This window comes from Dysidea avara, chromosome 8, assembly GCF_963678975.1.
Source record: "Dysidea avara chromosome 8, odDysAvar1.4, whole genome shotgun sequence".
NCBI classification, from domain to species: domain Eukaryota; kingdom Metazoa; phylum Porifera; class Demospongiae; order Dictyoceratida; family Dysideidae; genus Dysidea; species Dysidea avara.
In genome coordinates, this window is record NC_089279.1 from 30,490,160 (window position 1) to 30,510,152 (window position 19,993).

General features: G+C 37.0%; 1 protein-coding gene across 1 annotated transcript in view; it reads left to right on the plus strand.

The window, feature by feature from the left end:
* The window catches only part of LOC136263694 (uncharacterized), a 191,001-nt gene that overhangs the window by 129,849 nt on the left and 41,159 nt on the right, over positions 1-19,993 (plus strand). The window lies entirely within an intron of this gene.

Sequence of the window (19,993 nt, forward strand, 5' to 3'; positions counted from 1 at the left end):
TAGGAAAGGTTGATGGCTTACAGTGTTCTGTTGCTCTTTCTTGTTCTCACTACTAGTAAGGCAGCATCACTTGATTGTTCTGATCAACAGTCGATAGGTAACGCTAGTGGCATGGCTGATCTCCAACAAGTCACTACACTACAGTACTGCCTCGTTGATAACTGCACCATCAAGAATATCAATAATGGAGTGATGCTGGATATTATCTACACTACCGATAGTCTCCTTGTAGTCACCCTAAGAGATACCCAAACTTCGATGGCCATTGCTAAGGATGAGAGCTCACTACCCTGCTGGAAGAATGATGTCAAAAACGGCACCCAGATGACAAAGTTTATCCCAAAGGCAGTAATTATGGTACTCATAATACTGGCCAGCAGCTATATCATCACAGCACGTGTTTTATGCAAGAAGCTTACTTCCTTTGGTATGTTGTTTGTGCTCTACAATGTGGCTTTAATCTTCCAATCAATGAGTGTCCTGGCTTTACAAGTACTGAACACAATGATACAAGCCAATTCCCTAGTACTGTGCTACACCATTATGCTTACAGTCATGCAAGGAGCAATGATCAGTGAAACGATTGCCATATTCATCTTGGCTCATGTCACCTGCATAATGTACTACAGCAGTAAGCTACGACCTGACATGCCAGAGAGGAAGCTGCTGATGTGTTATGCCATTTATGGAGTCCTGATGCAATGCCTGTTCACGTTCTTCATAGTAGGTTACGACTGGGCAATGGGTTGTTACACACATGTGTTATTAGCAAATGGTTTTTGTGCTCCTCTGGTCTCCAACTACGACACCGTGATCATTGCATGGACCAATACCACCATTAACAAAACACTTCAAATTTTGCTATTTGTCACCTTCCTTGCTTACTACTACAAATACAAGCGCACAGCTAACCCAGACATGGCTGCTACAAAGAAAGTCAGCAAGCAGTTGATTAAGATTGGTATTACGATGGGTGCAACGATCGGTGTATCTCAAGTCATCTGGCTTATGATAATTATTTTGGATTTAGCATCCACCATCCAAATGGTAGCAATTTCGTTCACACTGGTGCAACAGTGTATCATCATGGCAGTGGTGTCTTCTAAATCGATCACACGGCTCTGCAGGAAAGAGCCCTAATCGACAAAACAATTGAAAAGTATATAATATTGTAGTTGCATAAACGTATATGCTTAACATTGTTTATGTACATAGTGTTGTCTTCATCAGTGTTTTCTTAATGTATACACAAAAAAGGGATGGCAAACACATACGTATGTAGTCAAGGTTACAGCAGGAATAGAGTTGAGAGATAGTGGCAATTAGTCAATTATTGTAACAATCATGATAACGATAGTATGCAATTGTGCTATTGCAATGAATTATGCATGTCTGTGCTTAGTCACAAAAATGCATTGATAATCTAGGCAAAAATGACAGTGTTGAAGTGAGGAAACTGAAAGATCACTAGAGTGTGGACAATACAGCTACATAACAATTGTAATAGGGTATATATGTATTATGTAGTCCCTTCAGTACCAAACAAACAATTTTCACAACACAAACAGTAACACACAACTACACATGAACTCTACATTCAGTACACAGTACACACACAAACACTTCTTGACTGCCTATCCTGGACTCTCTTTGATCCAGTCCCCCACCCTCCATGGGAGACAACCACACATCTAGCCAAGGGATGTTAGGTAATTTAATTACAAGTGATTTATTTAGGCCAGATGAATGGACTCCCAAGAAGGGCGAATGGGTACACACACACACTACATCAAACACACACACACACACGCTTGCACGCACGCACGCACGCACGCACGCACACACATACCACACACACTACACATACGCACACACACCATATACATTACACACACACACCACACACGCACGCACGCACACGCACACACACACACACACACAAACACCCTATGTACATACTACACAGCACTACAATTATTGTACCTGATAATCTACAATGAAGTTATTTATTGAACACTGGATAAGAGGAACCTTTAGTTAGTGGTGCAAATGGCTGTAGAAGGTGGGTGGGGCTCAAATTAGCAGGAGTTGTCTCCATCATCCTGTAAGCTTCTGAGATTACGCCTCCAATATGAACAGCATTTTGATGATGGAAGAAAAACTGTATATATATAACATGATAAGCAATCACTACATACATATGTGCAGTACATATTACAGTAACTATGTACATATGTAAATATACAATAGTAAGGGTCACCACGGATTGCATTTTCCTGTTAAACAAGACCAACCTTCAGTACAATTTGGCAGCATTAGCTCCAAAATAATTTGGTTTCTACAATTATGTAAGTGTTATTACACTGAATTTCCTACAAGCTAAGCACACAGACAGGTAGAATTGAGGTATAGCTAATGCTGAGTGGTTAACCACTAGGAAATTGATGACAATATTAAAATCAAATTTTCTATTTTAATCCAAATGTTAATGGTGAAATTTCAGGAAATTAAAACCTCCATATTTTACTCACGAAGCTATGAAAGATATTGCTTGTCGCTTGATGACTGTTATACTAAGTTATGCAGAAAATTCCCAGAAATATTTAGCATTTGACTAATGTCAAATTTCAGTACTCCAGTTAACGATACCGTATGAAAAAACTTTGGCGAATTTGGCGAATAGCGTTCAATTCGCCCGTTTTTTTCATCAATTATTTTAGATGATCACACGAGCACACTGAGTAACTAGAACTTGAGATGAAGATCAGCTCGTACCACCACGCAATAAAGATCGAGCTGATTTTGGAGATCTTCCTAGGAATGTGTCCCACAGTTGTAAGTACTCCTTGGGATAGCATTTCCAACCGGCATCCTGTTCGCACGTCAGCTAGCTCATCGTCTCGTGATGGATTTGGCCAAATACTTTGATATACGTGATAACCTCTGCTACTGGAGTTCACTGAAAAAGTAAATACGGTCGCTCTCGGCATCGCAGGAGATAGCGAAGCACGCCTTAGCTAGCACGTCGTTAGATAAGTAGCTACAAAAGTACTGCTACAACAACAACGCTAGCTACCTATACACTTTCACTTACTACACTACTTAACTGATGAGCTGACACCTTGCATCCTTATGTACCGTACAGTAAGGCCATACCTATTTGAAAAGTTGTTGCTCGGACCCGACCGACCCTCTTTTTGTAAAAGACCAAAAAAAAAAAAAACTCACGTGATTGTTATGTTGGCGGACTTGTAGCCGAAATATGGCGGCTAATGCGTGGTTATCTGTTATAGCGAAGAAAGGAGCTGTTGTTGTGTACCCTCGTACAATTCGTTGTCAACAATGGAATGACACGTTTGGAATGGTTTTTTAAAAATATGATGGGTTTTTTTTGTTTTTTTTTTTCGACCTACTGACCCTAACTTTTCCTTAAAAAATCCGAGCAACAATTTTTCAAATAGGTATGGCCTAACCGTACAGTAAAAACTTTGGCAGTAAAAACTTAGGCAGTAAAAACTTTGGCGAATATTATTTCATCGCCAAAGTTTTTTCCGCCAATTTTTTCAACAGAGGGGTTTTGTCACACTTTTTTACCACCAAAGTTTTTTACTATAATTATGGTATTTCTGAGCAACTGACTAATGTTACTGGCTCAATTTTTTTCTTAAAGTTTCAGAATAACGAATAATTTTACATTATGCCTTGAAGTATTATTCCAGGCTGTGTAGCAGGCAGAACATACCAAAGTAAAATAGCCACTTTGCTTGATGATCATTGAGACACACAATAGTAGCACAATTTATAGCCTAACAAACATGTGAATGACAGTACGAAAGCAAATGTTAGTAGGGACCACAGCAGTAAAGTATAGCACTTCTATCAGAGGAGCAGTACTTAAAAGTATTAAACTATATCTTCTTGAAATTCTGAATGACAGTGTAACAAAATATCCACACGAAAACAGCCAAGCTGTATAGACGTGCTTAACGAAGAGGTGCAGTCATAAAAATGCACTGCATGCACAAATTACCAGCCATTTTGTAGGGCAAAAAAAATGCAATGTCAAGTTAACTGGAACTTATCAATCAAGCAATGATAATAACGGGTAGTTTGAGAACTAAAAAATTAATAAACTCAGGCATGGTTAAATTAGTTACCTTTCAGACATTAAAGTAAGGTTTTAAAAGATAAATTTAGCATTTATAGCCAGCTGTACAGAAAAGTCACCCCATTATTCTTTTTCAGCAAATCCCAAGTATTGATAAAGTATGACTACAAGGTAGTGATTACTTGATACAGTATTGTAGTGCTCAGAAACACCTCAAAAACGTTTGCCCTACATTGACTTTCCTGATCTTTTTGCCCTACACAAATCAGGATTACGTTACACAAAAATAATGTAATGTAGTGCCACGCCTTCTTGTTGAATCCGTTTATAAAAAGGTGCGGCCTTCAAAAATCCAGGGTGAAAAAAGTAGTGAAATCAAAGGTGGTGGCCATGAAATGGCTGCAATGATGTGGATGATAATAATTTTTAATAATGGCGTTGTGCATTAACATCACCTTTGATTTCACAACTTTTTCACCCACAGGCTTTTTGAAGACCGCACCCTTTTTATATAGCTAGACTGTTTTTGCATGGATTTCACTTTTTTGTTGTTTAAATAGGTACCCAAAGCCAACCATATACTGGACGGACACAAATCATTGTTCTTATCTACAGGTGCAGTGAAGATGATTATGACCAGCTAGTGCTCTACCAATAGAGAAAAATAGCTACCTACTGATTTGATACTAAAGCCAATTTATACTGATACAATTTTGTGCTGGCTTGTTAATGGTTATAAAGTTGTAATAACGTATACAGTACTGCTTGTATTTATTTGCTGTAGTGTTTTATAACAAAGTAAGTCCCTGCCAAGTTAGGTACGCTATCTGTCTATTAAAATTTAGCAGTGACCATTCTATTAGAGTACCTCGATTTTTCATGCAAAATGTGATAAGATGTAATTGCTCAATTTTTACAAAGCAAATCCCATACTTTTTATGCTAGAATACAATTTGCAGCCTGTTGTCACAAGTTTTATTAGCATAGCACTTACTATGATGATTATGATGATGACAATTGGCACGAGTAGGTCTTAATAGTAATGTACTACCCCGCCACAATCTGTACCAAAATGGCTATACTAACATTGGCTTTGATTCGATGGAATACTAGAGAAGTTGTAATAGTATTGTGTTACAGAGATTATTTGATTACTTTTGTAATGGTCTAATAGAGCGCACATTTTTTTTTTGAGGATTTCTAATAGAACACACATAGAATGTTCTATATAGAAAAAAATCTAGATTTTCCATTGGTAGATCTATGAAATTATGAACTTTTACTATTGAGTAGATTTTAGGTAGAATTTTCATATATAAAGTAGAAATTAAGTGAGGTGATTAGCTGTGATAGCAGCGGCTCAGTGGTTAAGGCTTTGAGTGTTCAGTATCTAGGTCCCAGGCTCAAATGCTGGTAAGTTTTCTTTGACATTTTTTCATGCACCTTTCCCCCCCCCGCGGTGACTGTTCTATTAGAGTATTTCAAACCCACGATATTCAGTTGTTTGGTTTTTGCCTTGTAACTCTATAGTTGTATGCCCAAATTTTTTTAAACCACAAAAGGTTTGAGCTATAGATGGTTAACCTATATGCATCCTGATTTTTAAGTTATTCCCACAGGCGGTTTACCCTGTCTGGCATGACAACAAGTCGCCTTTTTTAATGCAAATAATTGTCCATAGCTTTATGACTCTTACTCAGATTTGCATCAACTTGGTACATGATTGTGCCGCAATACCTTCTTAAAGTGTACCAAAGCTCAAGACATCGAGCTACACATTTGCATTTTATAACGGTTTTTGTAAAGTGTGCAAAAAGAATAATCTAAGCCCCAAAGCCCCCTAAACAAAGATGAAGAAATTAAGATTTTGGAGGCTTATATTTCACGATTGTATTAGGCTTGGATTTGGTATGTGGGGACAGGAATTTGCAGTATAAAAATGGTTCCAATTCGAGAGGGAGCACAGAGCCAGAGGAGGTTGGACACGATATAAGTGCTTCTGAAATTTATTACTGTTAATTGCATATTTCTAATATGCGACGAGGAGTCGCAAGGAGTAAGTGATAGAAGAAATGTTTAGCAATATTCACACCATGTTACCTTGTGCTTCTTAAGATGAACAGCAAATTTTTATTACAAGGCGAGTGTTTAATTCTCTGTGAAGCCAAGCTAGTGGCACCAGCTTTTCTTTTATAATACCTTGGGAGGCTATGTTAGTATGCACACTGCTTTCTTCGACAATTATTGTGCTAAAATACATGTACATAAGGCATCCCTATATAGTTAGGTTGCTTAAAGCCAAATTTAAAACTAATGTAGACACAAGTGACAAAAGCACCAAACTTTCTCCACATATGTAGCACAACCTTAACTTAAATTTTTTGATAGGATCCATCTTATTCTAAGAAGGGCCTTTCCATAAAAGCATTTATAGTTATGTAACTGAAGAATTTTCAAAATCGGCAAGCCATATAAGTGCTAGTTTTGCTCTATTTCATGCAAGAGAACATTATGCAGGGTTGAACATTAAACCAAGACCTGATAAACAGTAATATTACTCTCACAAGCTTTATTAAATGCTGACAAGTAATTTTTTTGTTCATACTGACTGTGACCGGATTTGCAAAAAGGTACCTTTTCCACACACAAAATTTGACCCATTTTTTTGAATTTGAAGCTTCATAACGTTTTGATCATGGCATATAATAGCCTGAAATTTCCATGGGTGTAACTACAGTATCTGGCTGCATTCTGATACTAATAGCAAGTTAATCAGTATAAGGAATCAAGTGCTACGTCATTTTGTTTGCTGGTATGTAAAATGTGTGGAAAAGGAACCTTTTCGCAAATCTGGTCACCTATAGTTTACAGCGTATACAGCTTGTATGATCCACAAACTGTATAGAGAAATTTCTCTATAGTTGCTCACTATGGAAATGAATACACACTGAAATATTTGCAGTAATTAGTTTGTGATAATATTATATAAATCTCTTACCTAATACCTTTTAATTAATTTATTTATTAAGGCTTTACAGTACAAGTGCTGAAGGTCTGTAGGACACCTGGTCCTACAGCCTGTTCAAGTGTTAATTGGATGGCTGCAGGTTTGAGGCTGCCCAGGTCCAGTCATGGATTTTTTCTCCTTTCTTCACCTTTTCAAACACACTTTATGTAACAACTTTAAACAGGCTGTAGGACCAGGTGTTCAACAGAGCTTCAGCACTTGTGCTGTAAAGCCTTAATAAATAAAAATAAATAAATACTGTAGTCATTCAGATGTCACATCTTATACAGAATTCATTTTGTGCCTGTTTGCAAAGTAGGTATAGCTTGATAACTTACCAACCAGCTCTTGTTATTTAGTATGAAAATATGTGTTATTGCTACATGCTTGATTTTGTGTTTATGCTGAAATCACATGCATGACCACAATAATAAGGTTCTTCATACCATTAATCCAGCAGTACAGCTGTATACTATGTAAGATAAAATTCCTTTACTCAAGTCTCAAGCTGAATTAATACTAAAAATGTGTATTTGTAGTAGTGTATATAATATATAGAATTTCACAGGGTTTGTGAGAGCACAGTGTGGCTTAAGTACAGTATAACCTAGGGATGCAGTCACCATGGATTTTTTCATGAATTTCCAAACAGCTTTCATTAAGCAATGACTAACTACGTACACATAAATATAATTGCCTTGCTACCAGAGCTTGACTGGACATGCAGGTACGTATATATCAAATGCTACAGTTTTAAAGATGTTTCAGACATATGATGCAATCTGATGAAGTATTGCAATTTTAAGATCAAATTGTAGCAGTGAAAAATAACTTTTAGTATTGCATGTTTACATTCACCATTACCGTGAAACTTAGCAGTCAAAGATTACACATAGTTAGCTTTGACATGCTAGGTTAGGATGTAAAGAACACAGAATTGCAATATGTCGTCAATCAGTTAATCAAAAGTGTAGAATTTCAACTATGACATGTTTGGCACAATTGTATGCATACAATATTGGGTAAGATAGCTGTGCTGAAATCGCATGCAAAGAAGAGTTCAACTAGCACAGTGGTCATGGTAATTTTATTACTGTGTAGCAGAACTTTATAGATGACTGTTCTAGCAGTATTATTCTTTCAAATTCCCACATTCAATAAATCAGTCCTGCAAATATAATTTGACCATGCAGCACTGATTAGTTTTCAGAAGAGCTCAGTTCTTTTCCTTGCTGTTTTTATCTTTCTGTTATGGTACGCTTGTTGTATCATAAGCAAACAATTGATGAAATGTACTCTACTAGCTTTTCCTATAAGCAAGTACATGGTTAAATTTCTTAGGGGATAAACACTCCTAGATCTGGGCCCCTAGACTGGAAATTGTACACTTCAAAGCATGCCAAGCTAATCCAAAGATTCCATCTGTCAAAATACGTATATTCATGCTTGAGGAGAGTGCCTATGCACTGCACAACACAGCACAGCACAGCACAGTACAGCACAACACAGCCTAGGGATACTTGTGGTGGTGGTATGGTGGACTATTGCATGCTTTAAGTGATTGTGGTACGAGTGAATGTAAAACGCAGAGTGGAGATGTACTTATCTTTGTGTTACAGGACTGCCCGACTGTTCTAATAGAGTAATTGTGAATAAAACACAAAAACATAGACATGTGTTGATAAATATTTAAATTCAATGACATAATTTATACTTTAATGACATACTTTATAATTTAATGTCACTTGAAATACTCTAGGTTATTCTAAAGTTTCAAATTACTATTTAAAACACCAAAATTGCAAACAGGCATATTTCCGAGTCTTGGATGTCTTCCCAGCATGCATGCCTGAGGTGGATCCTATCAAAAATTTTAATCTAATGTGGTAAGGAACTCACAGAAAAAAATTGGTGCTTTTGTCAGTTGTGTCCACATTTTTTTGCTAAGCCACCTGACTATTCCACCTTCAAACGGCACACGTGATCTCCATAGATTTCAAGAGCGATTTACGTGCCTGGAGTAGTGGGGTTGAATGGGGTAGACCGGCTGAATAGACTAAACTTGAAGTGCACTCTCGAATGGTATTTGTGAAAACTTTGGTGAGCGCTTGGTTAAACTTTCAATACAAAATGTATACGTATGCGCTCATGTGTCCGTGTCCAACCTCCTCTGGCATGGAGCTAGGTATGCCGGCATGAAAATTGCATTCTGTTCCTTCCTGTAAATATACTCACGGTGTGGTGCACCAGATTTATTCGCCACATGATACACTAACGTGTGTATTGATTAACATCAACTAAACTGATTAACATCCAATACCCATGTCACCCCTAGTCTGCCCCACACAGTGACCATCTTCCTGCAGACACAGCCCTACATATACAGGCAGAGACTAGACTGTGCATCAATATATTCTCCTACATGAGAGAGTACAGTGGAACCTCTCTTAACGAACTTGCTGAATTAAGGACAAAATAGAAAAAACCTGCTTAATAAGGACAAAAATTTTGGTCCCAATAGGTCTGGTTGATACATTTTTTACCTCTGAAAGAGGAAAACCTCTATATTACAGCAAAAAGTGGACAAAAATTCTGGGTCCCAAAATGTTCATAATAGAGAGGTATCACTGTATAGTGCGAGCCATACTTATGTGGTTTCTTTCTTACTTCAAGTGAAACATATAGCATGATGTTCACAGCTAGATTTAAAAATCTATCAGTAGTGTTATGACTTTTCATTCACCTGAGCACTTGTGAAGTGCATGAGTTATAGATGAAAATGCTGAAAATCTGTATCTTTAATCATCATACACAAGCTATAAGCTACACTGCTAATAGTGGGTGAGTATCTGCACTTCACAAGTGCTTTCATTGCATATGGGTGTGGATGTTGGTTAAAACAGCAACTCATCAATATAGTTAATAGTTAATAATATTAGCTATTTACTAGAGTGATAGCTGATGTTGATGTCACTAATGGAGATAAGTGTCCACATGGATGGAAGAGGATTAGTCATCCAGTTGCAGCTTGTAGAGCTCCTATAGTGATGATGATGGATGCTATTCTGCTCAATTCTCAACTAACCAAATTCCTTAGTCGAGTGTACCACAAAAGCACTACTGATGTTTTCCATCCTAAAACAATTCCTGCATGTTGATGAAACTTTTGGCATTCCAAGAAAGCATATTTGGATATATTAATAGGTGAAAGTGAGGTCGGTGGTCATGACAGTTGCCTGTGCGTCATACATGAAGGAACTTCACCACCACCTTTTGTTCATAACTACTATTGTGAGTCAGGATCATTTAAACATCCATGCTCCAAACACACTTTCAGTAGTGACCCAGTCTGGGATGATGGCCCAGTGAGAACAGTTGTTGTTCAGAGCCAAACCTGCCACGGTTCATTCATCAAATACCTCTGACCAGTGACAAGAATCTCGAGGCCATGCAGAATTTGCCATGATTAATAAGACTTTTGGAATGAAGGTGTTCTGAGGGTGTTCTGGTGAAAAAGATCAAACTGTATGTATAGTAGCTGATGTGATGACTGTAATTACTGACTCTGTGTAGCTAGTTGTGATTTTTGTCATAAATTTCATTTATTTAGGGATTTGTGTGCTGGTATTATGTAAAAAAAATTGGGCAGTAAAAGCTGGTTAAAACGTTTTTAGTTACTACATGTGAAGATGAAAGACAACTACCATAAGCTACAATAGAAGAAAAGGTGATTGCTGGTGTTTACATGGTAATAGATTGAGAGTAAAATATCATAGTAATACTCAGCTCTAATATGTACAAGTGTAGGGATAAATTTTACATTTGAGTTGGGATAAAAACATAAAAATAAAACACAGTGAAACAAAGGAGGTCAAGCCACATATACAAGACCTGTACCAGCTGACACTTAGTTCTTACTTAAGTAGGGATGAAATGTCCGCTAGTATAGCTTCAGGTGTAGACCACATCAAAGGAAAAAATGGCTAAAGACACATTAATCATGTGATTGTTGTCTATCAGTGATACAAACTTGAGATTACAATTTACAGTTAAGTCATGTGCTAATACCTGTACATTATGTAAACCATCATTACATGTGACCCAGTCTGGGAAAACCGGTCTTATTGCCTATTTAAAAGTATCAGAAAATGGCAGTTTTAAGTATTTGGTGTGTTGTAGCTCGCCAATGGTAGAAACTACATGTACCAAATTGTCACACGTTTTACATCAATCGTATTTTACTTTCAAAAGCATCCACAATAGAAGTAACAAACACTGAAGTTTCCCACTACTTCAGATAGTTTTAAACTTGATGTTGACTCTACCAAGTGAGCTTCAAAAAGGGTGGGAGGCGCGGGCCAGAAGCAGGCAAGGGACTATTTTTAAAAGTTATAGAGGAAGGTGTAGGGATTAATTAGGCCAAGTTATGAGCCATTCAGGTATCAAAACTGGCTAAAATGATAGGGTCTTTTATTCAACACCATGGAGCTGTACAGACACACACAGCCATCCCCAGGCTGGCCAGAGCTCATTGGGACCCCAGACCGCTCATACAGATCAACACTGTGCTTGGGAAAAGCAGCCAGCAAAAGCAGATCACTCAAGTCTAACTGTTTGACTACGAAATTTAATAGATTATTAATGTAGCTTTGTGTTCTTGGTGAAAAATCAAATCTGCAGTCATGGGCGATAAGACTGGTTTTCCCAGATCCAGTATCTACAAACAGTATAGTATTCTACAGAGCTGAGAAGTCAGCATCAGTAGGTCACTCATGTGAAATATCACAAAAAGCTGTAGTTCTTCTGTCTGTAGGTCACCAAGCTAAAACTGGGAGAATTTGTTCCAATTCACTGATCATGATAGTACAGCAAACACACAAGAGAATACAATAGCATAAAGACACAGTAAATAAGGAACAAGGTTAGAATGGTTATGTAACAGCTACTAGAACACGAATACAATGTAAATGGACTACAAAAATGAACTACTTAAAATAGCATATGCAGTAATTAAAATGTGTGCATGATGAGTTCATTATTATGTCTGTGCAGCTACATAATGGCTTCTGTATAGGTCTGCTACATTGTAACAATGACTTTGCGTGTGAGTAACTATTGGTATGTTTACATAGTAACAATTGGTATGTTTACATAGTAACTATTGGTATGTTTACATAATCTCAACTGCCAGACAGCCAGAGGCTAGTACTGAATGGTATAAAGTACATCAATTTATGGAGCATGCATCAGATTTTACATAGTAGGGTATAGTGTTTGTTTACTTAAGAGCTTGTTACTTCTCTTTCAAAGATGTTGGTAATTTATTGTATTATAACAGTGATCCTCACTAAAGAACCGGTAATGGCTACTACTGAGGAGTGTAGTGTGTTTAGGTTTAAATCACCTTTTTACCCTGGAGAATCTTGTGAAGATATCTACAGTAAGAATCTTGAGTCTCATGAGTGGTCAGGATATTACTGGATTACTGATGGTCCGAGTAGGGTGTTCTGTGGCATGACTTACACTGGATCATCTTGTGAGGCCATCTACAACAATAATCCTGAAACTGGTGACAAATCAGGATACTATCATATTAATAACAACCAGTGGACATATTGTAACATGACAGCACTTGCTGCTGGAATTCTTTCTTCATGTGCCGGTGTGAGAGGAGAATGGAGAAGAATTGCCAAAATTGATATCAGTACAGGAGATGACTGTCCCAGTGGATGGCGTAAAGACACTCACTCTGGCGTTAGTTTCTGTCGTGTGGCCAGTAACTCTAATGGTGCTTGCTCTTCTTCCTTCTTCTCCACTAATGGAACAAGCTACCAGAGGGTGTGTGGTAAAGCAAGAGGATATCAAAAGGGAGGGGTACTTGGCTTTCATTGGTCACATTTTGATCAAACAATAGATGGCTATTATGCTGATGGTCTACTAATCACATATAACAGTAGTCCTCGTCGACATATCTGGACATTCACTAGTGGAAGATATGATGACCGCTCTGATTGCTGCAATTGTTATTGTGCCACTCATCCAGGGTATTCCCCTCCTTCCTATGTTGGAACTGACTATTACTGTGAATCAGGAACTTATAATAGTCTCGAGGCAGTTGACTATTATTTTGATGACCCATTGTGGGACGGATCCGGTTGCATCGCTAGTTCTTGTTGTAACAATCCTACCCAGCCATGGTTTTATCAAGAGCTGAGTGAGATCACTGCTAGTGACATAGAAGCTAGAATATGCAGTGGCTACCAATTTACTAGTGGATCACCTTTGATTGATCAACTGGAGCTCTACATTCAGTGAACTTTGTGCTGTTTTATACAATACACTTGTGTGCTTATTTTAACATTCACTTGGAAGTCTTGTACCAAACATTCTTTTACTACACTGTTAAAATTTAGGTGCTACCATAACACCTATAATCTTCTAAAAATGAAGGGGGTGTTGTTGCAACACCCTTGAAAATAATAGCCATCATAAGAGGTTTATAGTCACACCTATCGGGTGCTACTATTTTGTAAACACCCTTAATTGTTCATTGGAACACCCCAAAACAGAGGTCTTACACCTCGTGATAGGGTGTAATATTATGACTGTAATTGCATACAATTACTAACACTCTTAGAAGTGTGGCAGAAATACTTGAATGCAATTTCTTTATGGGCCAAGCGATTTATCGGCCCCCATGACAACAACACCTGTCCTGAACTATCATGCAAGCTAAACACCTGCAGTTTAAAATGAGCAAATAGTTACAACAGTTTCAGATTTTGATACAAATTGCACATCAAGCAAAATCAAACACCACCAGAGGGTAGCCACACTACCATAGTAGTGCTGGTTTTAATGATGCAGGTGGTGTTAAAAGCTCAATGGCAATTTCTGGCCTTGGTAAGGTTGATTGTCTTGAAGAATTGGTGGATGGCCTATTTTAATATTCTGCATCCATGTCTGGATTTCAATCGTGGTCTATATTTTCCCACTCCTCTACGTCCCACCTTCCACCCCTTTGTGAGGAACTATGATACTACCTCTGCTACAATAAAAAGTGTATTTGTGAGTATGTGATATGCTCTAAATGTGTTAGCGTGTCCTCCTGTGGTGTATGTGATGTGTAGAATGATAGTTCACATTTGCCTCATTAAATTACAAATGTGAACTATCATCTCCTACACATTATATACTCCATCTAAGTGTATTTTATGCATATCACATTTAGAGCTCATCACATATGCACAAATTGCATTTTATTGTAGTGAGCTAGCTTGTTCATTATAGTCACCAAGCTTGTAATGAGCTAGCTTGCTGATCACATCACCAGTCTTATTGTACAATCATATTGGTAACCATGGAACCCTGTACTTTGAAAACGAGTATATACAAACCAATTACATAATAATGATAAAGAACAATGAGAAAAAAATTGTATTAAAACTATGGCATGGGATTATTCCATTGGGAGGAAATGCTGACACTGAAGGGAGTCTATTGTGGTAGATACTTGAGTGCATTCCCCATTCCAATTAATAGTAGCTCTTCAATCCCAAGACTATGGCTTGCGGTGTCAGTGCAGGGTTTTATTAATATAAGATTGTTAGGATGGCCCTGTGGCTATTATTCAAATTCAGGAATCCCCATGGCCAGGTATTTCACTTCCAAGCCTCATGCAATCAGGAGCCACAATTTGTGTTGATCATATCACTGGTCCTATTGTATAATCAAAATAGATCATGACTTACCAAAATAACCACCGTCATTGGACGGTGGTTGACAAGTGAACTGTACTTCAAATGAACAATAACAGCTTGAGATATCTGTCTCATATATATATATATATATATATCTACAGCTGTTGTTATTTCAACATCTGTTACATACATTATGGCTTTCAATGTTTATTGTTTTATAATGTATCAATTTACAAACACGTGGCTTTGGGGTGTAATAGCATCTAAGCAAGTTTAAACTTGATAAGGAAAAGCTTGCACTATGTAGCATAATTAGTCCATTTGATGTTTGCACCCTAGATCTATGGACATGTAGGTATCAATACACACCATAAACTTTTATAACAGGTGGACATGTAGAATACTAATAACTTGAGTGCTGTAGAGTATAGGTGCTGTACCACAGGGCTGTTGTCATCTTCCCTGTTTTATATGGTAGAACTCTTGCTACTCCAGATACCTTAAACTTTGTGACCATTCCACAGGCTCATTGAAGTGTCCTGAGTGATCTGAATAACTATATAATTCATATTGAAGGGATCATGAAGTGATGGCCATAAAGCCATTCAACTTTTAGTTTCACAATGGTTATTTCCACTGTTATACTGACCAGTGCTAGATCCTTTCAGTTTATGTAGGCTATAATTATAGTCCTCTGAATAGAATAATACACAATGTCTTGTTTTGTTATCAATGCATGGATCTAGTGTTCTGGTTATCGGTGAGTACAGTGTGGGGTTCCTAAGTGTATATATATCTAATCCAAAACAGCCAAGCTGTAAAAAAACAGTGCGGCCCTCAAAAAGGCTATGGTGAAAAAAGATTTGAAATCCAAGGTGGCGGCCAAGAAATGGCCGTGATGGTAGGTTAATGGTAAAAATTTTAATAACGACAATTCAAGTGAATTTTTAATCTGTCTCATATATCAATTCTTTTGTAGTTTTTAACAGCTGTACATAGCTATTGCATACATGCATTATGGCTATATTATGGCTTTCAATGTTTATTGTAATTATGTTTTATGATGTATCAGCAGGCCTGTGTATCAAAGTACAAACTTGTGGCTTTGGAGTGCAACAGAAGTTTATATTCGACAAGGAAATTCAATAACAAACTACTTTGTAGCATAATTAGATGTTTGCACCCTAGACCTGTATACATCTAGGTATCAATATATATTAATACACACCATAAACTTTTATAATAGGTGTAGAATGCTAACAAGAGCACTGTATAGCAGGCAGAGCATAGGTGCTGTACCACAGGCTGTTGAAACATCCTTCCTTTTATATTGATTAAGGCTAGGCTTTACAGCACAAGTACTGAAGATCTGTAGGACACCTGGTCCCACAGCCAGTTTAAAGTTGTTACATCCAGGATAAAGTATGTTTTGAAAAGGTGGAGAAAGGAGATGACTGGACCTGGGCAGCCTCGAACCTGCAGGCATCTGATTAACGCTCAAACCCTTAAAGAGTCTGCCAGGTGGTCAGGATGGTTTCTTCTTGTCAATTGAAGTATATGTATCCATAGGAACTCTAGAGAGTGACTTATTATCTCAAAGTACCCCGAGTGGAACCAAAAACTTTGTGACCATCCCACAGTGTCCTAATTTCAGTGATCCGAATACTATATTGAAGAGATCATGCTGTGTATATTTTTGAGTGATAAACACAACCATGAAGCCATTCAACTTAAATTTTACTGATGGCTGCTATTTTTACTGTTATACTTGTCTAGATTCCTTTTTATATACCGTAAATTGCTTTTTTAAATTTCGTGATAAAATTTTTCATGTAAAAATATTTTTGCATGATTAATGTGACTGACTGCTTTATTAGAGTAGTTCGATCTTATGTAAAATTTTTCGTGTAAGAAATTTTTGTACACGTTTTCCATATGAAAATTATTTTACAATTATTGTGGTATAGTGTACCAAGGCATGTAATTCCAAAAATTAAAATTTCACAATTTTGATTTTCAGACCAACAACATGTTCAAATATTTCTACTTATCTGTATACCTGTTATAATGGTAACAACCACAAATATGTAGCAATTTAAATATTAATTATATTTTTAAAAACTAACCTTCTATATATTTCGTACAATTTTAGTTGCTGGAAGCTCTCATGGAACTTATTGAATAGGTGCTATTAAAGAGAGGTAATACCTATTTATCTTATTTTTACAGGTTTTTGAAACATGTAATTTACGTATTTCACATGTTCAAGAATTTTTGATGTGTAGCTACTCATTGTTTTCTGGAAGAAGGCTGTCTACACTAAGCTTGTATTGAGCAGTTTCTTAATTTAGCTTTTGCTTTGTGATTGTGCAGTCAATTTAATGGCTTCAGAAAGGAAATTTATCATGCATACTGCAGCAATACAGACAGGGAGAAACAACATAAAGCAATATAATTATGTAAGCAAAAAGTATTAAAACACTTGTAGAACATATCTAGCTTCATTTACAAAAAAGTGTGTGGGCAAGCAAGTTGCAAGTTCATGTCTCGACACACTATAATCTTCTGAATAGAATATGTCCAATCTTTCTATGCATGGCCTAAGAATTCTCTGTGGCTTCAAATTCAGGAACCACCGGGTATTTTTCCCCCAAGCCTCATCATGCAATTGGAAGCCACAATTTGTTGCTGATCACATCACCAGTCTTATTGTACAATTATATTGGTAACCATGGAACCCTGTACATTGAAAACGAGTATATACAAACCAATTGCAATTACATAATAATGATAAAGAACAATGAGAAAAAAATTGTATTAAAACTATGGCATGGGATTATTCCATTGGGAGGAAATGCTGACACTGAAGGGAGTCTATTGTGGTAGATACTTGAGTGCATTCCCCATTCCAATTAATAGTAGCTCTTCAATCCCAAGACTATGGCTTGCGGTGTCAGTGCAGGGTTTCATTAATATAAGATTGTTAGGATGGCCCTGTGGCTATTATTCAAATTCAGGAATCCCCATGGCCAGGTATTTCACTTCCAAGCCTCATGCAATCAGGAGCCACAATTTGTGTTGATCATATCACTGGTCCTATTGTATAATCAAAATAGATCATGGCTTACCAAAATAACCACCGTCATTGGACGGTGATTGACAAGTGAACTGTACTTCAAGTGAACAATATCAGCTTGAGATAGCTGTCTCATATATATATATATAACTACAGTAGGCATGAGGCTATTATGCTCCAAAAATTGAGCATTATGCTTTTGAGCAGTGCTCAAAAAATCACTTATATATTATGCTTTTGAGATTTGCCCATTATTCCCAAAATTATGCCCAGTTTATTGCTGTATCACATCATTTTCATTGATATTTAAGCTTCAAATAGTAGTGAATTCTTAAGCTGGCTGCTGTATTAGAGTATTTCAATTCAATGTGATTACTTTATTAGAGTAAATAATATTCAGTGTCTGTTCTATTAGAGTTTCTGACTGCTCTATTAGAGTATCTTGATCTTCTTTAACGGAATTGTGCAATCTGCAGATTTTCCTACTGATAAAGCTTTATAATCACCTCAAAATACTAGCATAATTCCTGATTCCCACATATACCTATTATGCCTGAAATTATGCTGGCATAATCGCCGCATCCCTAAACTACAGCTGTTGTTATTTCAACATCTGTTACATACATTATGGCTTTCAATGTTTATTGTTTTATAATGTATCAATTTACAAACACATGGCTTTGGGGTGTAATAGCATCTAAGCAAGTTTAAACTTGATAAGGAAAAAGCTTGCGCTATGTAGCATAATTAGTCCATTTGATGTTTGCACCCTAGATCTATGGACATGTAGGTATCAATACACACCATAAACTTTTATAACAGGTGGACATGTAGAATACTAATAACTTGAGTGCTGTAGAGTATAGGTGCTGTACCACAGGGCTGTTGTCATCTTCCCTGTTTTATGGTAGAACTCTTGCTACTCCAGATACCTTAAACTTTGTGACCATTCCACAGGCTCATTGAAGTGTCCTGAGTGATCTGAATAACTATATAATTCATATTGAAGGGATCATGAAGTGATGGCCGTAAAGCCATTCAACTTTTAGTTTCACAATGGTTATTTCCACTGTTATACTGACCAGTGCTAGATCCTTTCAGTTTATGTAGGCTATAATTATAGTCCTCTGAATAGAATAATACACAATGTCTTGTTATCAATGCATGGATCTAGTGTTCTGGTTATCGGTGAGTACAGTGTGGGGTTCCTAAGTATATATATATATATATATATGTGTGTGTGTGTGTGCAGAAAGGCAGTAGCTTTTCTATGGCCTAAGAAATCCCTACTTGGGACTATATTAAAGCCTTTAGAAAATGCAAGTGAAGCCTTTAGAATTAGCAGTAATCAGCCTTAAAATAATAGTACTTTTAGAGGCACTTGTTACATATGAAGAGCCTCCATTCTGACCCCTAATAGGAGTGATGCTAGGATGGTATCAAATGATTAACTAGGTCGTTGGCTATTACTGCAGTGAATGTGAATTGTGTGCTTGGCTACTGCACCTGTTCCGTAAACTGATTTCGGGTGCACACCTTATTTTCAGAGGGGGTTTCAGCTGAAACCATTACACCCCCCTGTATCTGCCACTGATACATGTAGTGCACAGTTTCATTAGGATTACTATGATTAGAATTGCTTTAGAAATCCCTGTGGCTTCAAATTCGGGAACCCCCAGTATATAAGCCTCAGGAGCTACAATTTGTGGCTGATCATATCGCTGGTCCTATTGCATATATAACAGTATTGGAGAACGCACACCTACTAAAATAACCATCATCATTGGACAGCAGTTGACAAGTGAACAGTATCAGCTTGAGACAAATGGCTGATTGTGGTTCTATTTTTTACTGACCAACATTAAAGCATGCAACCTATATAAATATCTGTCTCATACATCTAAATTCTTTTAAAACAGCTGTTGTTATTTAGCTGTTACATGCATATGGTTTATAATGTTTATTGTAACCAAATGCATCAGTTTACAAAGTGTGGCTTTGGAGTGTAATAGCATCTAAGCAAGTTTAAATTTGATAAGGAAATTCAATAACAAGCTACTTTGTAGCATAATTAGTTCATTTGATGTTTGCACCCTAGACCT